At 37.0% G+C, this 20,749-nt stretch overlaps 1 protein-coding gene across 1 annotated transcript in view; it reads right to left on the bottom strand.

Moving 5' to 3' along the window:
- ERC2 (ELKS/RAB6-interacting/CAST family member 2) overlaps positions 1 to 20,749 on the bottom strand; it is a 919,595-nt gene that overhangs the window by 656,525 nt on the left and 242,321 nt on the right. The gene's annotated exons all lie outside the window — the stretch shown is intronic.

The raw sequence follows: 20,749 nt of genomic DNA, 5'->3' as shown, positions 1-20,749 counted from the left end.
ATACTGGCACCCTGATCTCAGACTCCCAGCCTCCAGAACTGCAAGAAAATAAATTTCTGTTTTTTAAGCCACCCAGCCTGTGGTATTTTCTTACAGCAGGCCAAGCTGATAAATGTAGGGAGTCCTTCTTAGTGATTCATTTGAATTCTAAGCTATGCTAACTCTGTAGATAAAAAGAGCAGCAATAATGAAAAGGCTATCGAAAAAGAACTTTTACAAGTTCATAAGAGCCTTTATAAATAAATGAGAGTCACTTTAAGTCAACATTTTTTCTGACTATAAAATTAAAACATGCTCATTACAGAAAACTTGAAAAGTCACACAGATAATTATGATGTCCACCCCAATCTCATCACCCAAATATACCCACTATTAACTATTTTATTTACTGCCCATGAAAGTCTTAAGACTATATTATTTCTTTAAAACATAAAGATATCTATTAAAACATTAATCATTAATCTATTAAAACATTAATGTAGATTTCTGCTCTTTACTGAGATACAAATTTTTCAGCATTTTGCAGATGGTGATTGCAGCTTTAAATTAAAAGACGCTTACTCCTTGGAAGGAAAGTTATGACCAACCTAGATAGCCTATTAAAAAGCAGAGACATTACTTTGCCAACAAAGGTCCATCTAGTCAAGGCTATGGTTTTTCCAGTGGTCATGTATGGTGTGAGAGCTGGACTGGGAAGAAAGTTGAGCGCTGAAAAATTAATGCTTTTGAACTATGGTGTTGGAGAAGACTCTTGAGAGTCCCTTGAACTGCAAGGAGATCCAACCAGTCCATCCTAAAGGAGATCAGTCCTGGGTGATCACTGGAAGGACTGATGCTGAAGCTGAAACTCCAATACTTTGGTCACCTCATGCGAAGAGTTGACTCACTGGAAAAGACCCTGATGCTTGGAGGGATTGGGGGCAGGAGGAGAAGGGGACGACAGAGGATGAGGTGGTTGGATGACATCACCAACTCGATGGACAAGAGTTTGAGTAAACTCTGGGAGTTGGTGATGGACAGGGAGGCCTGGCGTGCTGCAGTTCATGGGGTCACGAAGAGTCGGACACGACTGAGCGACTGAACTGAACTGAATACAATTTTTACAAGAATTTACCTGTAAGTTGAGTGGGAAAGAAACAGTCAACATTCCTGCTTTCTGATATAAAATCTCCTTTGACTTCAGAATCAAGTCTAAACTGACATATTTATATGTATACATATGTGTATATATATTTACATGTATACATATGTATTTATATATAAGTATACACATACATACGTATATAAATATATGTGTGTACTTAAATATACTTTGTAGTCCCATATTTTACACTTTAATTTCTTGGTAGCATTTGTTAAATTTTCATCTCAATCATGTAGGCAAGGGGAAAAGAAACCCTCAGCTTTCCTCTCAGTCAACCTCTAAGAGTTTAGGTAGCAGTAACCACAACTGCTGACTTCAAAATGGGTTAAAAAGAGTTTTTCACTGGACTTTTAAAAATTACACATTGCTAAAAAAATATAACAGTGAAGTCGCATAGAAACAGAGAAAATCCTCTATAAACATGATCTATACACATCTGAGTCAAAATTTCACCAAATTAGTAAAACACATTTTAAAAATAATATTTTAACTTTTACTAATTTTCTTAAATTAAGCAGCCTCTTTTTCCTCCCAAACTTTTTTCTTTTAGTCACAGATGCCCAAGAATATCAAAAGAAAAAAAATGAAAGAAAAAAGATGAATGAGAAATGGGTATTGTGGAAGTCACCTTAATAAAGATCTATTTTTCTGTCCTTATTGATATTTCTATTCTTACATTAATGAGTCTATTTCAAGAACTCAAAACCAAAATCACAAGCATGGAGAAAAGGAGATGGAAGACTATCAACAAGATCTAGGGAAGAGAAAAGATACAAGATACAAAATACAAACATATTAGATGGTGCGTTGATTCTGTCCAAGAAGATATTCAAAATGCTGAGCCAGAGAAAGACATGAGAAAATATAAGCATGAAAAATTAAGGCAAAGAAAATGACTGCCACGGTCATAGCTGCTCCACTGCTTCAATTTCAGGAATTCAAAGAGAACAATTTTTTTTTTCTTTTTCAAAAATCTCTAAAACTAAGATAAATTACTAAAAACATGTATTTAAGGAAGGCAATGGAAGAAAACCATCTCACATGTCCTCGTATGGCTCAATGTGGTACATAAATGTTGCCTTTCAAAACAGAGGGCTTTCCTGATAGTTCAGTTGGTAAAGAATCTGCCTGCAACGCAAGAGACCCTGGTTCAATTCCTGGGTCAGGAAGATCTGCTGGAGAAGGGATAGGCTACCCACTCCAGTATTCTTGGGCTTTCCTTGTGGCTCAGCAGGTAAAGAATCTGCCTGCAATGTGGGAGACGTGGGTTCAATCCCTGGTTGGGAAGATCACCTGGAGAAGAGAAAGGCAACCCACTCCAGTATTCTGGCCTGGAGAAGTCCTTGGGATTGCAAAGAGTGGGACATAACTGAACAACTTTCACTTTCAAAACAGATACAAAATGCACATGCACACGCTCAGTAACTCAAGCACTGGTGTACAACGGAGAGAAAAAAACTTAAGTGAAGACATAGGCTGAGGCATCCTCGAAGTGGAATTTTAGAAGGTAGAGCAATATTTTACTCTCAATCACCAAAGAATCTTCATCAGAATATCTTTACATATTATCTATAACTGATATTTTAAAATAATTTATGTAGTGATTTTCAAATACTCATCTAGATTGTGCTTCACAAAGAAGCAAGCTCTCAAAGCAGATAATTCTAGGCCTTCCTTAGAGATGGAGAAAGTGAAATAGAAACAGCTTTTCCTGAAGTTCACAGAAACCAAATGCTCTGTGAAAAGGGGCCTGCAGGGTCAAGCAAGTTTGAGAAATGATTATTGGGGATTCCCAAAGCATATTAGCATTAATCATTCTGCAAGGTCCTACAGCAAAGCATTCTATTTACTTTGATTTTTCCAGTGTTATTACTCTAGAAGTCAATTCTTGGGGGGGGGGGGGGAATAGAACTTTAATGAACACATTAAGCTCAGGGTTATATACTGAAGCAAAGAGTCAAAACAATGATTTGGATTCTTCAAAAGAAAACTTGCCATGATTACCCCCAATTTAAAATAATTGAGGGCTTAAATATTCACATCACCATGTCAGCTTCTGTCACTCAAGTCATTTACTGAGAGTCTGCTCTGAGCCCTAAGCAGTGCGAGAACAGGCAGACGCCCATGCTCCCTCAACTTGCCACTCCGTGTCTCAGGAGACATTTTTCAAATAGTCCTGGGATAGGAAAAGCATGAAATTGTTTTGCTTTTATAATATATTTTTGTTAAAGACTGCAGGAATGTGGGGAGGAAGACATTTCTGTGGGGGGGCTAAAAACAACTGAGATGTGTTTGTTTCATTCCCCATGAGTTAAAAAAAAAAAGCCTGAATTGACTAGCTCTTTAAGTCATTTCTTTCCACATACTCATAAAATACTTGTAATAATACTTTATTTTATACATACAGACCATAACTCCTACTGAAAGATTCATGCCCAAGACTATTTTATATCCATCATCCAACAGAGGCAAAATAGTTAGCTGAGGACCAACTCTTTGCGACCCCATGGACTGTAGCCCGTCAGGCTCCTTTGTCCATGGAATTCTCCAGGCCAGAATACTGGAGTGGGTAGCCTATCCCTTCTCCAGCAGATCTTCCCGACCCAGGGATCAAACCTGGGTCTCCTGCACTGCAGGCGGATTCTTTACTGTCTGAGTCACCAGGGATGCCCTTCTGATGGGCAAACAGTAAGTCACTGGAAGTGAACACCTGGCAATCACCTGCCCAGTGGTCCAGCCTGTAATTCTGGAATCAGCCACGAATACTAGAAAGCACACAAGTGCAGGGACTACAGCAGTGAGGATAAATGTCAGGTGGAAAGACTAAAATAAGTTTATTTCATCTCTGCTTCTATATATATACATAAATTATTATATATATTATATTATATATATAAATATAAATATTATATAATTATGTATATATATAATATATTATATATATATATATATAATCTTTGGATATATATAATCTTTGGATTTTTCTAGGATATGTCTGCTATAGTTGATAGTAAATTTAGATACAAGAAGTTCTCTCATTCATTCAACAAATGCATACTGAGCATCAACTGGGTACCAGTCACCTTACCAGATGTGTGAGATACCAGATAGATATGAACAAGATACATGGGCACCCCCCCTCTCTACCATGAAGCACAGTCTGTATCCTTGTTACACAGTGTAGTCTACAAACAATAGCACTGACATCACCTGGGAGCTTTTTAGAAATGCAGAGTCTCAGGCCACAGCTCACAACTACTGAATCTGAAACTGCACTTTCATAAGGTCCTCGTGTGACTTGGGTATTTTAAATGACTTTAGGTGTCCAGCATATACAAAGGACAAGACTAATCAATGCAAAAGAGACAAGGACAACTTTACTGGCCAAGTACATTTAGAAAAACATGAAGCTATTCTCAAAAGATACCCAATTTGGCCTAAGTGTACAGCAACTCTAGGAGTAAACTTTCTGGAGCAAATTTGCCAGTAAGGATGCCTTTATTATCCTTTTTGTGTTTGTCAAACATTATGTTCCTCTTAAACACCAAGAAACAGATTTCAATTCCTGTCTAGGAACTGTGAACACTGAAATGGTGAGTGGGTGGAACATCAAAAAAGCAGTATCATTTAGTCACAAAAATTAACAATTATGTTATTGCTGAGTGTCACAATGTGCTTTCCTTTCAAATACAGGAAGAATTACTAGTTTCATTTTAATATCTGGCCAAGAAAGAAAATACAAGGTTTTGTTTGTTTGTTTGTTTTTAAAGAGCATGAAACCCTCTGTGATCACCTAACAGTCTATGGACATTAATCAACAAAAATAGGGCCAAATGGTTTAAAGAGAAGATGTGATCTAATGTTCAGGAAACACCCTTACATAATTATATTACACTTTATTTAGAATAAAATTCTAGACTATTATTACTGGATACCACAGAGACTCTTGAAGCCTTAACTTTTAAAAATCATCTAGTTGCAGCTGCAAACATAACTGAGCAGTCCTCAGTTATCTGAGTAATGCCCTGCTTTTTGAAGGATTTATTGTGTGGGATTCACTGCGGTTATGTGAGCCCAAGTTAAGTACTCCAGTAAGAAGTAAACTTGGGCCTAAGGCATGTTAGGAGAAAAAACAAAATGTCAAAAACTCTTCTTCCTGAGCCTTATGAAACTATACAAAGATGATAACCTAGATTAGATGACAAGGGACATGATTTTTTTTTCATGTTATTTTCTTGTTTGTCTGTTTATTCAGATAGTATCTAATTCTTTAGAACAAAATGTACAACCACAGAATCAGGTTGGGCTAGTTCAAAGTAAAAGCAGTTAGGGTGCTTTGATGCTTCTTTTCATGGTCTCACTGGCCTACTTCTCATTCATTCTTTATGAAATCCATGCGCTAGGAATGCCTCCTTCTGCTGTCCTGTCTCTGGGCACATTACTAATGACCCTCAGGGAGAAGATGCATCTCTAGTGGTTCTGGCTGGACACACTGTGACCTCTGAGGTTTTTGTCTCCATGTATTAATTTGTTGTGGAGGTTAACAGACTCGTGTCTAACCAACAGAGCTAAAATAAAACAATTCAACTAACCCTTAGAAAGTCACAAACCTGAGTGCAAATCCTGCTTCAGGTTTTTATGCCTTTGTGCAAAACACCAAGCTCCCATGAAATAAGACCACGCTCAAGAGCAGGTTATGAAAATTACAAGTGATCTGTAATGCATGCAAAGTATCTATCATGAAACGCCCTCGGGAGGATAGAGGGTTGTTGTTACAGGCCAACAACAGTATATTAAGTCCCTATTCACTCCCAGTTCTGAGAGATTCACATGTAGAAGACAGTACCATCTATTTTCAGTCCACCTTAATGACTCTATTCCTAACCTTGCTAATCCTATAACGTAAGGTTGTGATGAGAATAAAACGAGTGACAAGATGCACACCTTCCAGAACAATACCTACCACACAGTAGGTCCTCTATCAAGATCCCCTTCCTTCCTCTTTCTAGCTGTAGCATGTATCTGTTTCGTTTTAACTGTCTGCTCAACTTCTTCCCCTTTTGGGAACTACATCGCTCCAGCTCCCTGGGGTTTTAATGGGGTTTCCCAGTCTGACCCCTGGTGACAAGCACCACCTCTGGACACTGAATGATCCAGGGGTGAACTCATTAAGCCATCAAGGCCAAGCAGAGTTCTTTGAGGGAAATGACACAAAATCAAGGACCTCTCATTTTCCGAGATTATGAATGACAAGAAAAATATGGGTCTGGGGCTGGTTGATGTCTTCTTTGATACCATGTAGTAAGAATCTGCTTAAATAATGGGGCCCTTATAACATCATTTGAACAGCAAGATACAGCTAGTCTGAATCATACACTCTTCATAATATTAAAATACAATAGCAGAGTTTCAGTCACTTGTAACTAGAAAGCATAATATACAAGAAATAGTGTGAAAAATAACACCAAAATATAGTTAGATATAGCCCTGTGTAAGAACACAAAGAAGTCAGAAATTAAATTTTAATTAATATAAGTTAAAGGAATAAGAGAACAAGTATGGACTATGGAGGGATTCCCAGGTGGCATAGTGGTAAAGAATCCACCTGCCAATGCAGGAGACATGGGTTCAGTCCCTGGGTCGGGAAGATCCCCTGAAGTAGGAAATGGCAACCCACTACAATATACTTGCCAGGAAAATTCCATGGACAGCAGAATCTGGTGGGCTACAGTCCTTGGGGTTGCAAAGAGTTGGACATGACTGAGCATGCACACATGGAATATGTATCAAGGAGGAGTAAGACAGGACTGTTTAAAAAGTATAGATCACTTTTAGTTGCATTGGAGTAGGAAATGAAAGAAAGATGGAAATGAATGATAAGCAGTCTTCAGAATCAAGCTAAGAGTGTATACTTGAATCTGACTGGGAATTATTTATAAGCTAGTAAAAGGATATAATAAGTTGGCCTTGGATAAGTTAATAATAAAAACCTCAGTTTTCATTTCAATCCCAAAGAAAGGCAATGACAAAAAATGTTCAAACTAACACACAATTGCACTTATCTCACATGCTAGCAAGGCAATGCTCAAAATTCTCCAAGTGAGGCTAGAGATGGGAAAGGAACCAGAAATAAAATTGTCAACATCCACTGGATCATAAAAAAAGTAAGAGTTCCAGAAAAACATCTACTTCTGCTTTATTCACTTATGACAAAGCCTTTGACTATGTGGATCACAACAAACTATGGAAAATTTTTCAAGAGATGGGAATACCATATGACCTTACCTGTCTCCTGAGAAATCTGTATGCAGATCGAGAACCAACAGTTAGAAGAGGACATGAAACAAAACACTGGTTCAAATCTGGGAAACAGTGCATCAAGGTTGTTTACTGTCATCCTGCCTATTTAACTTATATGCAGAGAAAATAATGTGAAATGGTAGGCTGGATGAAGCACAAGCTGGAATCAAGATTGTGGGGAGAATTATCAATAACCTTAGATATACAGATGATACCATCCTTATGGCAGAAAGCAAAGAGCAACTAAAGAGCCTCTTGATGAAGGTCAAAGAGAGTGAAAAAACTTACTTAAAACTCAACATTCAAAAAACTAAGATCATGGCATCTAGCCCCATTATTTTATGGCAAATAGATGGAGAAACAATGGAAACAGTGAGAGACTTTATTGTCCTGCACTCCAAAATCACTACAGATGGTGACTGCAGCCATGAAATTAAGATGCTTGCTCCTTCAAAGAAAAGCTCTGACAAACCTAAATAGCATATTAAAAAGCAAAGACATTACTTTGCTGATAATGGTGTGTATAGTCCAAGCTATGGTTTTTACAGGAGTCATGTACGGATGTGAGAGTTGGACTATAAAGAAAGCTGAGTGTTGAAGAATCAAAAACCCGATGCTTTTGAACTGTGGTGCTGGAGAAGACTCTCAAGAAGAGAGAGAGGAGATCAAGAGATCTCATCAAGATATCAAGAGATCTCCCTGCAAGGAGATCCAACCAGTCCATCCTAAAGGAAATCATCCTGAATATTCATTGGAAGGACTGATACTGAAGCTGAAGCTCCAATACTCTGGCCACCTGATGTGAAGAACTGACTCACTGGAAAAGACCCTGATAATCAGCTGGGCAAGATTGAAAGCAGGAGGAAAAGGGGATGACAGAAGACAAGGTGGTTGGATGGCATCACTGACTCAAAGGACATGAGTTTGAGCAAGGTCTGAGTGATGGTGAAGGACAGCTGGGCAAGATTGAAAGCAGGAGGAAAAGGGGATGACAGAAGACAAGGTGGTTGGATGGCATCACTGACTCGATGGACATGAGTTTGAGCAAGGTCTGAGTGATGGTGAAGGACAGGGAAGCCTGGCGCACTGCAGTCCATGGGGTTGCAAAGAGTCGAATACAACTGAGTGACTGAACAATAAAAGCTAAAATGGAAGTTGAGACAGTAGAGTTGATGTGTCATTTGCCTAGCAGAGAAAGGATTCTCAGATATAGTTGAGAATCAAGTATAGAAAAACCAGCAGCAGAACTGCCAAAGGAAAGATTGGTTAAAAAAAAAAAGTTATGGAAATCATGGGAAAAGTTGCAGACAATTAGCAAGTGAAGTTTCAAGAAAGAACGGAGGTCAAACAAAGATTTGACGACACTAAAGACTAAGAAAAAAATTAGAGTATTACTGGTGACATGACGGCAGTTTCAATGGAGTTGTGTTATAACTGGAAACTGAATCCCAGTGTTTTAAGTTGAGGTGATTGCGGAGACATTCAACAGCAATACCGCACAAGGCAAGAACCAACCAGAACATCTGCCACCTGGAGCACTGCAACCAGGTCTCGGAGTCCCTGCGGGAGCAGGTGATAACTCTTTCCAGAATTTGCTAGAGTGGGAGGGGTACTCTGAGGGTTTGGGATAACCACAGAAGTATTTCAGTATTTTGCAATCATTAAAGCTATACCTATGCCTCTCAACTGAGTATCAGCCCTACATACAAAGCTGTTTTAATTAATACTGAACGTTTCTTACATTCCCAATGCGTGGAAGGGAGCAACAGTTAATTCAAAACCATATCCATATGTCTGTGCCACAAACTAATACAGAGCCTCTTCAGTACCAACACTGGACTGGGTGAATCAGAAACTGGTTCCTTGTTGTTGTTTGTGTCTGTGTTTAATTTGGCCTCCACAGACATTTCTTTTAAGGATGGGATGACACAAAAATCAGTATTTATTTATAAGTTTCTCAGGTTGGGGGGAAAAAAATCGAAAGATTTTCTTTTTATCTATGTTTTTTTTCCCATTTATGTTAAAATATAAATATATTTGGATTATCTGAATATACAGAAAGGAATAGCACAGGACAGAAGCAAACACAGATTCTCCATTCTGGTATTTAAAAATGAAGTTAACATTAATAACAACATCAGCTCAAGTATATTATTAACTAAGGCAAGCACTGTGCTAGAAAATTTCATTTAATCTTGCCCATAACCCTATGAAGTAAGTATTTATTTTACCCATTTTATAGGTCATGATATCTACAAAAGGTGATTAACTTGCCTAAGATTTTCTCTTTTGCTGATATAACTTTCTGGGCTCAAGAGGGTGCCACATCAACAAACCAAAATACGTTAATTTTCATGTCCCTGTAAATGTTCTACTGGACCAGAAACATAGTATATCCAGTCAGCCAATCCCCAAACACTAAGCCAATTGTATACTTATTTCCTTATTTATTTTTACTTCAAACATGGACTATGAGGTCCTAGCAAATCAGATACTTTCTATTTTTCTCTTTCTTGTTCTTTATTCCTTATCCTAGGAAAGTTTCCTACCTTCCTTCCACCCTATTTTGCAGTTCTCCAAATGGAGACTGTCTGCTTCAATGTAAGACTTCATGAAGCGCTTCTTTGTATCACCTGAATTTTCATCTCTAATCATTTTTTAAAAACATCTTTCATAAACTAGAATGGTTCCTCCCATAAAACTTTCCTTGACTAGGAGTGAGGAGGCCACACTGGGACCTTGTTGTCCCTGGGATAATTTCAGGAAAGACTGGATTGAGAGACAGTCAACCACCTAGAAGCAAGTCTATTTTGGTTCTTCCACATAGTACTTTTAGCCTTTAAAGATCACAGAGCAAGGTCAAAAGAAAATAATGGCGATGTTGGAAAGAGAAGAAAAGGAGGAAGAAGTTTATGAAACTGCTTCCAGATGACAGGGGTAGCCCCTTGGTGTCTGCAACCTGCCCTCCCAACAATGGATCCATGTCATCTTTCACAAACATCTGAATACAAACAGGGCTGATTTCCCAGAAATTCAGTGAAATACTAATTTGCAAAACTGTGAATGCATCTCAGAGAGTAATAAAAAGATGGACACCTGACACCTCTATTCTCTTCCAACTCTCTTTGGGAAAAGATCAGGTGAAGAAGTTCTCCTTCTGGCTTTCTAGAACCTGAACTTGCTCTTCCATTTCTTCTAACACTTCCCCGAAGTCCCCAACAGTCCTGCTTTGAGACCTCATTCTAAGGATCTCCAAAACATAGCACAAATCCTTCTATATTCAAAACGCTTGTCTCATGGAAAAAGCAACAGGCAGCAGAGGAATTCAGGCCACCCCAAGTCACCAGCGTGGCCTGAGGGATGTGGAAACTGGACCATGCCTTAGGGATGAGGCATGAGATGGCCGGTACACTATCATTACTGAAACTTGAAGGGGGGTTCACTTGAGGCCTGTGGTTGACTTCTCAACTCTGCAGGAGGGGGGCACACGCCAGTAAGGAAATTGCAGTCCCTAAATAAACAATAAGCTGGGAACCTGAGCACCAACAAGGGAGAAGGCAGGGGCTGCTGGTCTGGGCAGAGCTGGCCACGAGGGAGCAAACAAAGCAAAGATTTAAACTCTGTAAGAATGCCTTGTTAATTCAGACTCCCCAGGCAGGCCCTTTGAGAGTTCAAATTGCCAGTCACCAATCCTTCAGATTTGGTAGAATTTTTAAAGCAGGACACTTTGTTCAATCTTTTCACTTGCCAAATGAGAATATTGAGAGTCAGAGGGGACAAGTGACTTGCCAAGGGCCCAACAAAGTCCCAGATCATTTATTATACCACAGGCCTACTGGGAGTTACTATTTTTTCTCCACTGATTTCTCATTTCAAAGATACTTTTAAAGTCCTTCCACATGTAAACTGTGTGGTATGCAAAGCTAAGATTGCCTGAAATAAGCTGGTTAAATTCTTTCTCTCCAGTGGTCCTTGCTCAAAGGTACCTCCTCTTTTTACAGGTAAAATTCCATTTCCAGACTGAAAAGTACTAGGTGGACAAGCAGAGAATTCCCTGAGTAATGTATGCCAGGATTTTCCCATGCTTTAATCCATTTTAATCCCCATCACAACTCTACGAAGCCTGGTATCATGGTTCCATTTCATAGAAGGGAAAGCTGAACTTCAGAGAAAGAGCAAGTGGCAGAACCAGATTCTCAATTTCCATAAATAATATAGCCTTCTCCACTTTGGAATCTACAGTTCAGCAAAAGAAATCAGAAGAAACTGTTAAAGATTTTTGATAGATGATTTTTCTTTCAACAAACTTATTGCTGTCTTTCCTAAATAATAATTCCTGATCACCCCTATATGATGAATGCACATTATTGAAAACATAAGAATACAGGGGGCAAAAGAAGAAAAAATCCTATATAATCTCCCCTTCTAGAATTAATGACAAGAATGTCTAGAATTAATGGTACATTATTTTCCCCAAACTTTTATTTCACACTAATAAATATAACCTCTTTACTAAAACTAACTACCATAAACCTCAGAAATGCATCTCTTGTTGGTTATGCTATAGCTCATTTTATATTTTAACCTTTGAGTAATCAAAGTTATTGATCCTTTCGTTTGTATTATCTTCACTTTTTAGCAATAGCTTTATTGATATACAATATATACACCATAAAATTCACTCTTTTAAAGTGTACAATTCAGTACTTTATGTAACCATCACCATCTAATTCCAGAATACTTTCACCATCCCAAACTGCTGTAACTATTAGTAGTCACAACTGCTTCTCCTCTCCCCCTGGCTCCTAATCTACTTTCTATCTCTGGATAGAAACCACTAACCTACTTTCTCTCTATATACATTTGCCTATATCAGACAGTTCATATATATATATGAAATCATATAAGATGTACCCTTTCATAGCAGGCTTCTTTCATTTAGCATAATGTTTTCAAGGTTCATCAATGTTTTAGCATGTATCAGTCTTTCATTTCTTTTTCATTGCTGAATAACATTTCACTACAGCTAAGCCACATTTTGTTTATTCATACAAGATAAGGAACATCTGGCTTGTTCCAGACTTTCGACTATTACCAATAATGGTAATATGAACACATAAGGGTAGGTTTTTGTGTGTACACATTTTCAGTTTGGTTGGGTATGTATGATGGCTATGTTTAACATTTTGAAGAACTGCCAAAGAGTTTTCTAAAAGGGACAGAACCATTTTACATCCCTATCACCAACATATGAGGATTTGGCATTTCCATATCTCCTCAACAATTTTTGTCTTTTTATCTTAGCCATCCTGGGGGCAGGGGATAAGTTGTATCTAACTGCAATTTAGATTTGCATTTCCCTTATGACAATTCACATTGGACATCTTCTCATGTCCTTATTGGCCATTTGTACGTTTTCATTGAAGAAATGCTTATTCAAATCCTTTACCCAATTTTTAATAGCATTTTTTGTTTTTACTGTTCACTTTTTCTTCATTTTTCAATGACTTTTTTAACTAAGGTACACTATTCATAGGAAAGTAGCCAAAACATAGGTTTTCAGAATGAATTATGATAAAGCGAACACACCTGGTTACATACAAATCATATCATGAAATAGAATATTACTTCTACTCCAAAAGCTTTGTTCAAGCCCTCGCCCATCCTCCACACCCTTCTTCTTCCTCCAGATTAACCACTATGCAGACATCTAACACCATTGATTACTTTTGCCTATTTTGGGAACACAAATAAACAGAATCAAATTGTGTGTGTTCTTTTGTGTCTGGCTTCTTTCCACACTGTTTTGGGGGTATTCAATGATGTTGTTACATGAAGCAACAGCTTGGTCCTTCTCTTGCCAAATATCATTTCATTGTATCAATATTTCACTATTTATTCATCCACTGCACTATTGAGAGCTATTTGATTTGTTTCAAATTTTTTGTTATTCCACATGTAATTATGTTTTGTATGATCTACTAAAATTAGGTCTTGTTCACCATTGTTAGATTTGTTGTTAGATATTTTGAGTTTTTTAATACCATCCTAAATTATATTGTTTCTTAAATTTCATTTCATAATTGTGACTGGTATGTAGATGATTCATGTTTATATAGTGACCAGTTGTTTAAGTTTATTTATTAATCTAGTAGTCTATATATGGATTCACATTTTTTACACACAAACTTATGGTGCCTGTGAATAAAAGGGTTTTATTTCTTCCTTTACAATTCTTATACCCAGGATATCCAGAATATTGTTGAGGAAAAGTGATAGTAATAAGCATTCTTGTCTTGTTCCTTATATCATAAGGAACACTTTAAATATTTTACCATTGACACTTAAATATACTTACCATTGATACAAGTACCAATGATACATGCTCAAGTTTTTCTTATAGCTATCTCTTATCAGATTAGAAAATCTTCTCCTTCTAAGTTTGATAAAAGCTTTTTTTTTTTAGCATGAATGAATGTTACATTTACCAAATGCTTTCTCCACATTCACTGAAATTATATTAATTTTTCTCCTTTATCCTGCTAATGTAAAGAACATTGATTGATATACAAATACTAGCCCAACCTTGCCTTCTTGAAGTACAACTTGGTCATTTCCACAGAGTTTAGTTCACTAGGATATTTTGCATTGGTGTTTATGAGACAGACTGCCTATAATTTTCCTATCTTGCAATGGCTTTGTTGGGTATTGATATCAAGATTATGCTGGCCTCATAAACTGGGAAGGGTTTACTTGTTTTCTATTTTCCGATATAGTTTCTGTATGATTGATACAGTTTTTTCATCAAATGTCTAGTAAAAATTCATTGAAGAAGCCACCTACAACTACAGGGTTTTTTGTTTGGTTTGTTTTTTAGATATTGTCTGATGGAAAGATTTCAAACCATAGAAACATTTTTGTTTTTAATATATAGCCCTACCCAGATATTCTATTTCTCATGCAGTCTTAATAAGTTGTATTTTTAAAAGAATTAACCTAAAATTTCAACTTTATTTTCAAAATGTTAATTACATTCTCTCATATTTCTAACTCAGTAAGATTGATAGTGATGCCACTTTTTAATTTTCATATTGTTTATTTGTCTGTCTCTTTTTCTCAGTGATTCTGACCAGGACACCTGTTAATCTCCTCAAAGAATCCATGTTTAGCTTCTGAGTTCCTCTCTTGTATGTGTTTAAAAGATGCTTGTTCCTTGGAAGAAAAGTTATGACCAACCTAGACAGCTTATTAAAAAGTAGAGACATTACTTTGCCAACAAAGGTCTGTCTAGCCAAAGCTATGGTTTTTCCAGTAGTCATGTGTGGATGTGAGAGTTGGACTATAAAGAAAGCTGAGCGCTGAAGAATTGATGCTTTTGAACTGTGGAGTTGGAGAAGACTGGAGAGTCCCTTGGACTGCAAGGAGATCCAACCAGTCCATCCTAAAGGAGATCAGCCCTGGGTGTTCACTGGAAGGACTGACGCTGAAGCTGAAGCTCCAATACTTTGGCCACCTGATGCGAAGAACTGACTCATTTGGAAAGACCCTGATGCTAGGAAAGATTGAAGGCGGGAGAAGGGGATGACAGAGGATGAGATGGTTGGATGGCATCACCAACTCAATGGACATGAATTTGAGCAAGCTCTGGGAGCTGGTGATGAACAGGGAGGCCTGGCGTGCTATAGTCCATGGGGTCGCGAAGAGTTGGACACAACTGAGTAACTGAACTAAACTTGTATGTATTTGGTTTCTATTTCATTAATTTCAGCTTTTTTCTCTATTAATTTTTTCTCCCACTTTCTTATGGTTTCATTTGATCTTCTATTGCTTTTTAAAGTCTTCTCTCAACCAAACTGAATGATTTGTTCTTCTCCAGATATGTCTCATAATTTCCAACCTCCTTGTCTTTGCTGATTTGGTTTCTACTGTTTATAAAGAATCCCTCTACCCTCTATCAAAATCATGTCATTTTTTTCAAGGCTCTTCTCAAATGCGATCTTCTCCATAAAACATTCCCTGTCCCTTTCTTATGTAATATCCTCTGAGCTTTTGCAGCCCATTTTGCCGTTCTTAGGTCACTATTTAGATCCTGGCTTGTATAAAAGCCCTATTCCTTCCATTAGGCCCTTAAAGACTGAGCACTCACTTTTTGTGAAAGGCCCACCATGGTGCTGTGCACAAAAAAGCTGCTTGGTAAGCAGTGGTATTTGTAATTCAACTTCATGAGTTATATTCACACAAAATAAACCTGTTTATAGCAGGAATTATAAATTAGTGGCTCAAACATTTAGAGTTAAAACACATATAAGAAGAGTTTGAGCAAAAAAAGTTACATTAAAAAAAAAAATCTTCCCTGCTTCTAAATGACAACCATATATCATCCAGAGCTAACATTTAACTTGACATTTTGCTTTTTCTGGCTATCACTTAAAACCCACATTTTTTTTCCCTTATTTAAGGAAAATAGTTAAATGGGACAAGGCTTTTTTTTAAAGCTGAAAGATGAGAAGATGAAGAACCTTCTCAAGAAAAAATAAGCTAAAGGATAATTTCTTATATTGTAAGTGGATAGTGCACATCAAAAACACAGGGCTTTACAAGTTTAAGTGAGCTATGCTCCAGGTTGCTATAAAGGTTTCAGGACAACACTTAAAATCCAGGAAAGAAAAAAAAAAACACAGGGTATATGTTGGCTGTAGGGTACATATTTTGGAGGCCCATTTGCAGGGCTGATAACATATACATGTGAAAAGGATGAATCTTACTACAGCACAAAGTATAATATTGCAGCTTACAAAAAATATCAAATAGACCTCTTGAGCTCTCATGAACTGCCTATTCTAAGATGCAAAACTCAGTGCATAATTTTCAAAGCATAGAAAGAAAAACCAGCTGAACTTAGGAATTGTCTTCAGCAAAAGCAGACTGTAAGAGGAAGGAGTTTAAGAACTTTAGAGAAGAAACTTGTGTTCATCTCTCAGCTGCCAACCTACCTGCTGCAGGACCTTGGGCAGGCTGCTCATTTTCTCTAAAACATGGCTTTTTCATCTGTGAAATTTGGCTACTCATGCCTACTCATGGGTTATTACATGTCAGATGCCTCACACCTAGTTCTCCATGTGTGGTTAGTGGTGTTTCAGCTGTAGATGTCACTGGTGATATAGGTAGTTGTTTTTTGTTTTGATTTTTTTCCTTGCTGTTAATACTTCTTAGTAGCCACAAAAAGAGCCATGGCCTATTTTTAAGGCCTAAGATCCATCATAATGCCTTGACTAGAAAAACGAATTGACACAAATTTGCATTGAACACATAATCTTGGGAGAAAAAATAAATTTGACTGCCACGTTTTGACTCATATAAAATAACAGTTCAAAAGATGAGCAACATAAACCTAGGTAGGCCCTCGAGCCAAAGAAAACATTTCAGCCACTTCATGGTATTCCTGACTAGATCCCAGGACTCAAATTACATTCACAGTGGGAAGTGGGATGCATTCAATGGCCAAGGTTTGAAATTGAAATCTTTCCCTTCCTAATTATGTGATGCTGGGAAAAGTTACCAGGTAGTTTTTGCCTTCCCATGCTCCAGTGTATCCCTTCCACGCCTGGTGAAACTGAACTGCTTGAATTTGATCAAACACCAAGCTATCTCTTTACGGAAAATTAGCTCAACTACAGGTCAGTCAACCCATGCAGAATAACAGCAGACATCTGCCTGAACACAAAGACAAGGCTTGGTTTATGGATTTAAAATCAAAAGATCAACCTCACCATTAGAGGTACCACTTGAACACAAAGTCATATTCTTTCACCAGTAGCACATCTATGAGGCAGCAACTTGGTCAAGTTCAGTCTTGAACTGCTTACTACTCAGTTTCCACAGAAAAGCTTAGTGGGGATAAATGTTACACAAGAAGAACCACTCATGACACAAAAAGTGTCACAGCTGATTATGTGACAGGAAACCTAAATAACCACAATTCTCACTTCAGTTGCCACAGAAATATTGTCATATATTCACATTACGCTCCTAGCTTCTTAATCCACTTTAGCTAACAAGTTCACCAGACCAAGTATATTATCTGCAACTCTTACCAAAATCCATATATCACTCATATATCCCATCTGATAAACTGTGCTGAATTTAGCGTGAACAAAGTTTTTCTTGATGAATGCCATTTAATTTATTAAACTAATGGAATTTAGAGAATTTCAAGTTTTTTCTTACAGCCTGAATTATTAAATTTGGAGTGAAATTTTACATTCCATCTCAGTAATTGTTCTTATTCTAGGGTTGGTGGTTTTTCCTTTTTTTTTTTTTTTCTTATTTTTTGCATTTTTTAAAAACACAACCTTCTCCCTATCCCTTCCATCTGTGATTGCTGGAGATGCTGCAGCCACTTTGCTCAGACACGCATAAAGGGACTGTCTGAAAACAGACTTACATGAAGAAAGCTAAATTGAGAGACTGAATGAGAGAAAATGGAATCTGTTAGCATCTTTTAGCCCCAAGAGCAAACTATTCCTGAACAATATCTTGTTTTTCCCAGTTACATGAGTCAATACATTTCCTTTAGGCTTTAGCCATTTTAAATTAGATTTTCATTCACTTAAAAGTTTTAACTAACAAAGAAAATAAATAGAGATTATGTGACAAGTACTGTCGCTACCATAATTCATTTTCATTTTTAAAAAAACACTAGATACAGATTTATGAATGAACCCAAGAAAGTGAAACTTTTGAACATCATGTTTATGACATGTCAAATTTATAACAGAAATAGGTTAAAACACATTCTTTTCAAGGAATTAAAAGAAAAGGGGGGGGGGACATCATTTAACTATGTTTTTAATTGACAGTTCTCCATAGGAGCAGGAAAGGGAAGTTTAGTAAAGAATCTTTGGTCACAAAAGCAAGAAAAGGAGGAGCACTGCAACATCTATAGGAAAACTAATTTTTCTGAAAGACACAATGTTGTAAGTGCAAACCTGGAACATACCTGCCAGACCAAATCAGGATCAAAATTAAAACTCGGAGCTTCCTGCAAGAAGATAAATCACAAATAACTCCATTTACTGTGCTTCCTTTCATATTTATTCAGGTGACTTTGGCCCCCCCGACTGAGCTGGCTGACAGTGAGTGTGATGACTGCAAGAGAGTGGCCCCCACTTCGGTGTATGCAGACGGCCCTCCCCCACAGAGACGTATTTTCACAACTCTAAAAGCCCAGAGATGTACATAGACATCTACTAGAACTACCAGACTGTGGCTCTAAAAGAACTCTAATTAGGGCAAGATTTCACAGATTTTCATAACAACTTTCTGAGTTGATACAAGGTATATTTTTGGAGAAGATGAGGACTCATAATTTCACCCTCAGTTTCTTTAAGAAGTAAGAGAAAAGTAGGGGTAGCTTCTAAATTCATGTCACCTCCCCGAAACTAAATATCCAACTGACTCCAGGAAAGCTCCTTTTAACTTCAGATTTTGCCAAGGTAGTATATGACACCTTTATCCAAAGGTGTTAAAAATAAAATACAACCATGTCTCAAGTTACACCTATTAGTTTTAAGGGTTAGTTCTATTTGGTAGTCAACCCTAATGCTTATAAAATATGGGTTTCCAATATTCCCTCCCATTTCACAGGAACATAATATACAAAATCAGAAGAGACCACAGCCTTCATCACAACCTTATACACATGACTGAGGAGATGACCTTCTACCAGCTGCCCCCATAACTCAATTTATGCACGCTGAGTATAGATGCTAATGGGACCCAGTCTTGTCCACTGACAAAACAGAAGGCAGTGCTTTGTGAATTAAGAGGCACCCAAAGACAACAGAAGAACTCCAGACTCAGTTCCCTGACAGTATATTGATTATCAATTGTCCTGAAAATGTGTTCTTTTACCAATCAGCATCACTGGCATCCATTTAAGTAAAAACAAAATTCCAGACTCAATTTACTGATAACATATGGAGTGAACTTGCCCTAATAATTATATTTTATAATTTAAAACATATTTTATATGGCCTTTTTATGTAGATAGCCCAAAGGTGTGTTTTTAATTAACTATTAAATAGAAATAACAATTACTATTTTTTGTTTTCTAATAAAACATATGATGCTAAAAAGAGCAAGCTACAAGCAAACAGACTTTACACTTAAAATCACAAAAAAGCACTAACAGTCTTTGTACAGAGACATTTAACAGGAAAATGACCACTACTCTGAGAGAGATGCCACTCCTGGTTTCTCCGAAGAGTTTTGAAACACAATCTTTCCTTTAAAAAAAAAAAGAAAAAGGAATGCTTTGGAAATAGTTTTATATACATCCTCTTCTATTATTAATTGTGTTGGAACTGGGGAGGTAGGTAGAAAGGGGACTGAATGACTCTTCACAGAAAACTGAAATAAAATCTTTTGTCTTGTCTTTTTCCTTTTCTATTCTTTTTTTTTTTTTTTTTTTTTTAAGCCTTAGCCAAATTTCAAGTTTGGTTCCAATGTGAAGTGAGGAAGAAATCTCTGTTACAAGATTCTACACTCCCCTAGAAGTGTAGAATAGGGAGCTTACTTACAAAATAAGTCAAAATTATGCAAATCCAAAAAGAATCGATGAGCCAAGATTAGCAATTATTTTTTAATCTTACTGGCATTTGATCCCTTTGATAATATTTTTTCAAATCAATTTGCTGCAAATGTATTTATAAGTACCATGAATCATGTAGCCTCATTCAGGAGACATAAAATCTTAAAGTAAATGTTCTACGTTATTTCAAAACAAAAAAAAAAATCCACTTGGATGAAGACATTGTCATTGACTAGGGAAAAAAAAACAAAACTCAAGTTAGACTTGTAATGCCAGGAACTCAGTAGCTTGTATTAGTTTCCTCCCCCCCCAGACTTGGGAATTTTTTGGCAGACATTTCAAAATAATGTGTTCCGAGACAGAAAAATCATTACCCTATCAGCAAGCTTTAGAATTCTTTTGTAGAAAAATGGTGACCAGCAAACTCTCAAATGTTATACTTAGGCATGAAATATCGAAATTGCAAACATCATCATTATGAATTTTTTTCTTCACGGAACTAAAAATCAATAATTACTTATTCTTACAAGAAATACTCTACTATTTGCTTCCTTTTGGCAAAAACTGAAAGTAAAAGACTTCAAATCTTTATAAACTGACAGAACAACTGGGTTTCATAGATTGGTTTCTTAATGGCTCAGTCATCATTATATACTACATTATTCTTTAAATGTCCTAAATCCATCCAGGAGGATCTTTGCTTCTTTTAAATA

Source organism: Muntiacus reevesi, chromosome 4, assembly GCF_963930625.1.
Source record: "Muntiacus reevesi chromosome 4, mMunRee1.1, whole genome shotgun sequence".
NCBI lineage: Eukaryota > Metazoa > Chordata > Mammalia > Artiodactyla > Cervidae > Muntiacus > Muntiacus reevesi.
The sequence above is the reverse complement of the archived record's forward strand: the minus strand, read 5'-3'. Positions and strand labels throughout refer to the sequence as shown.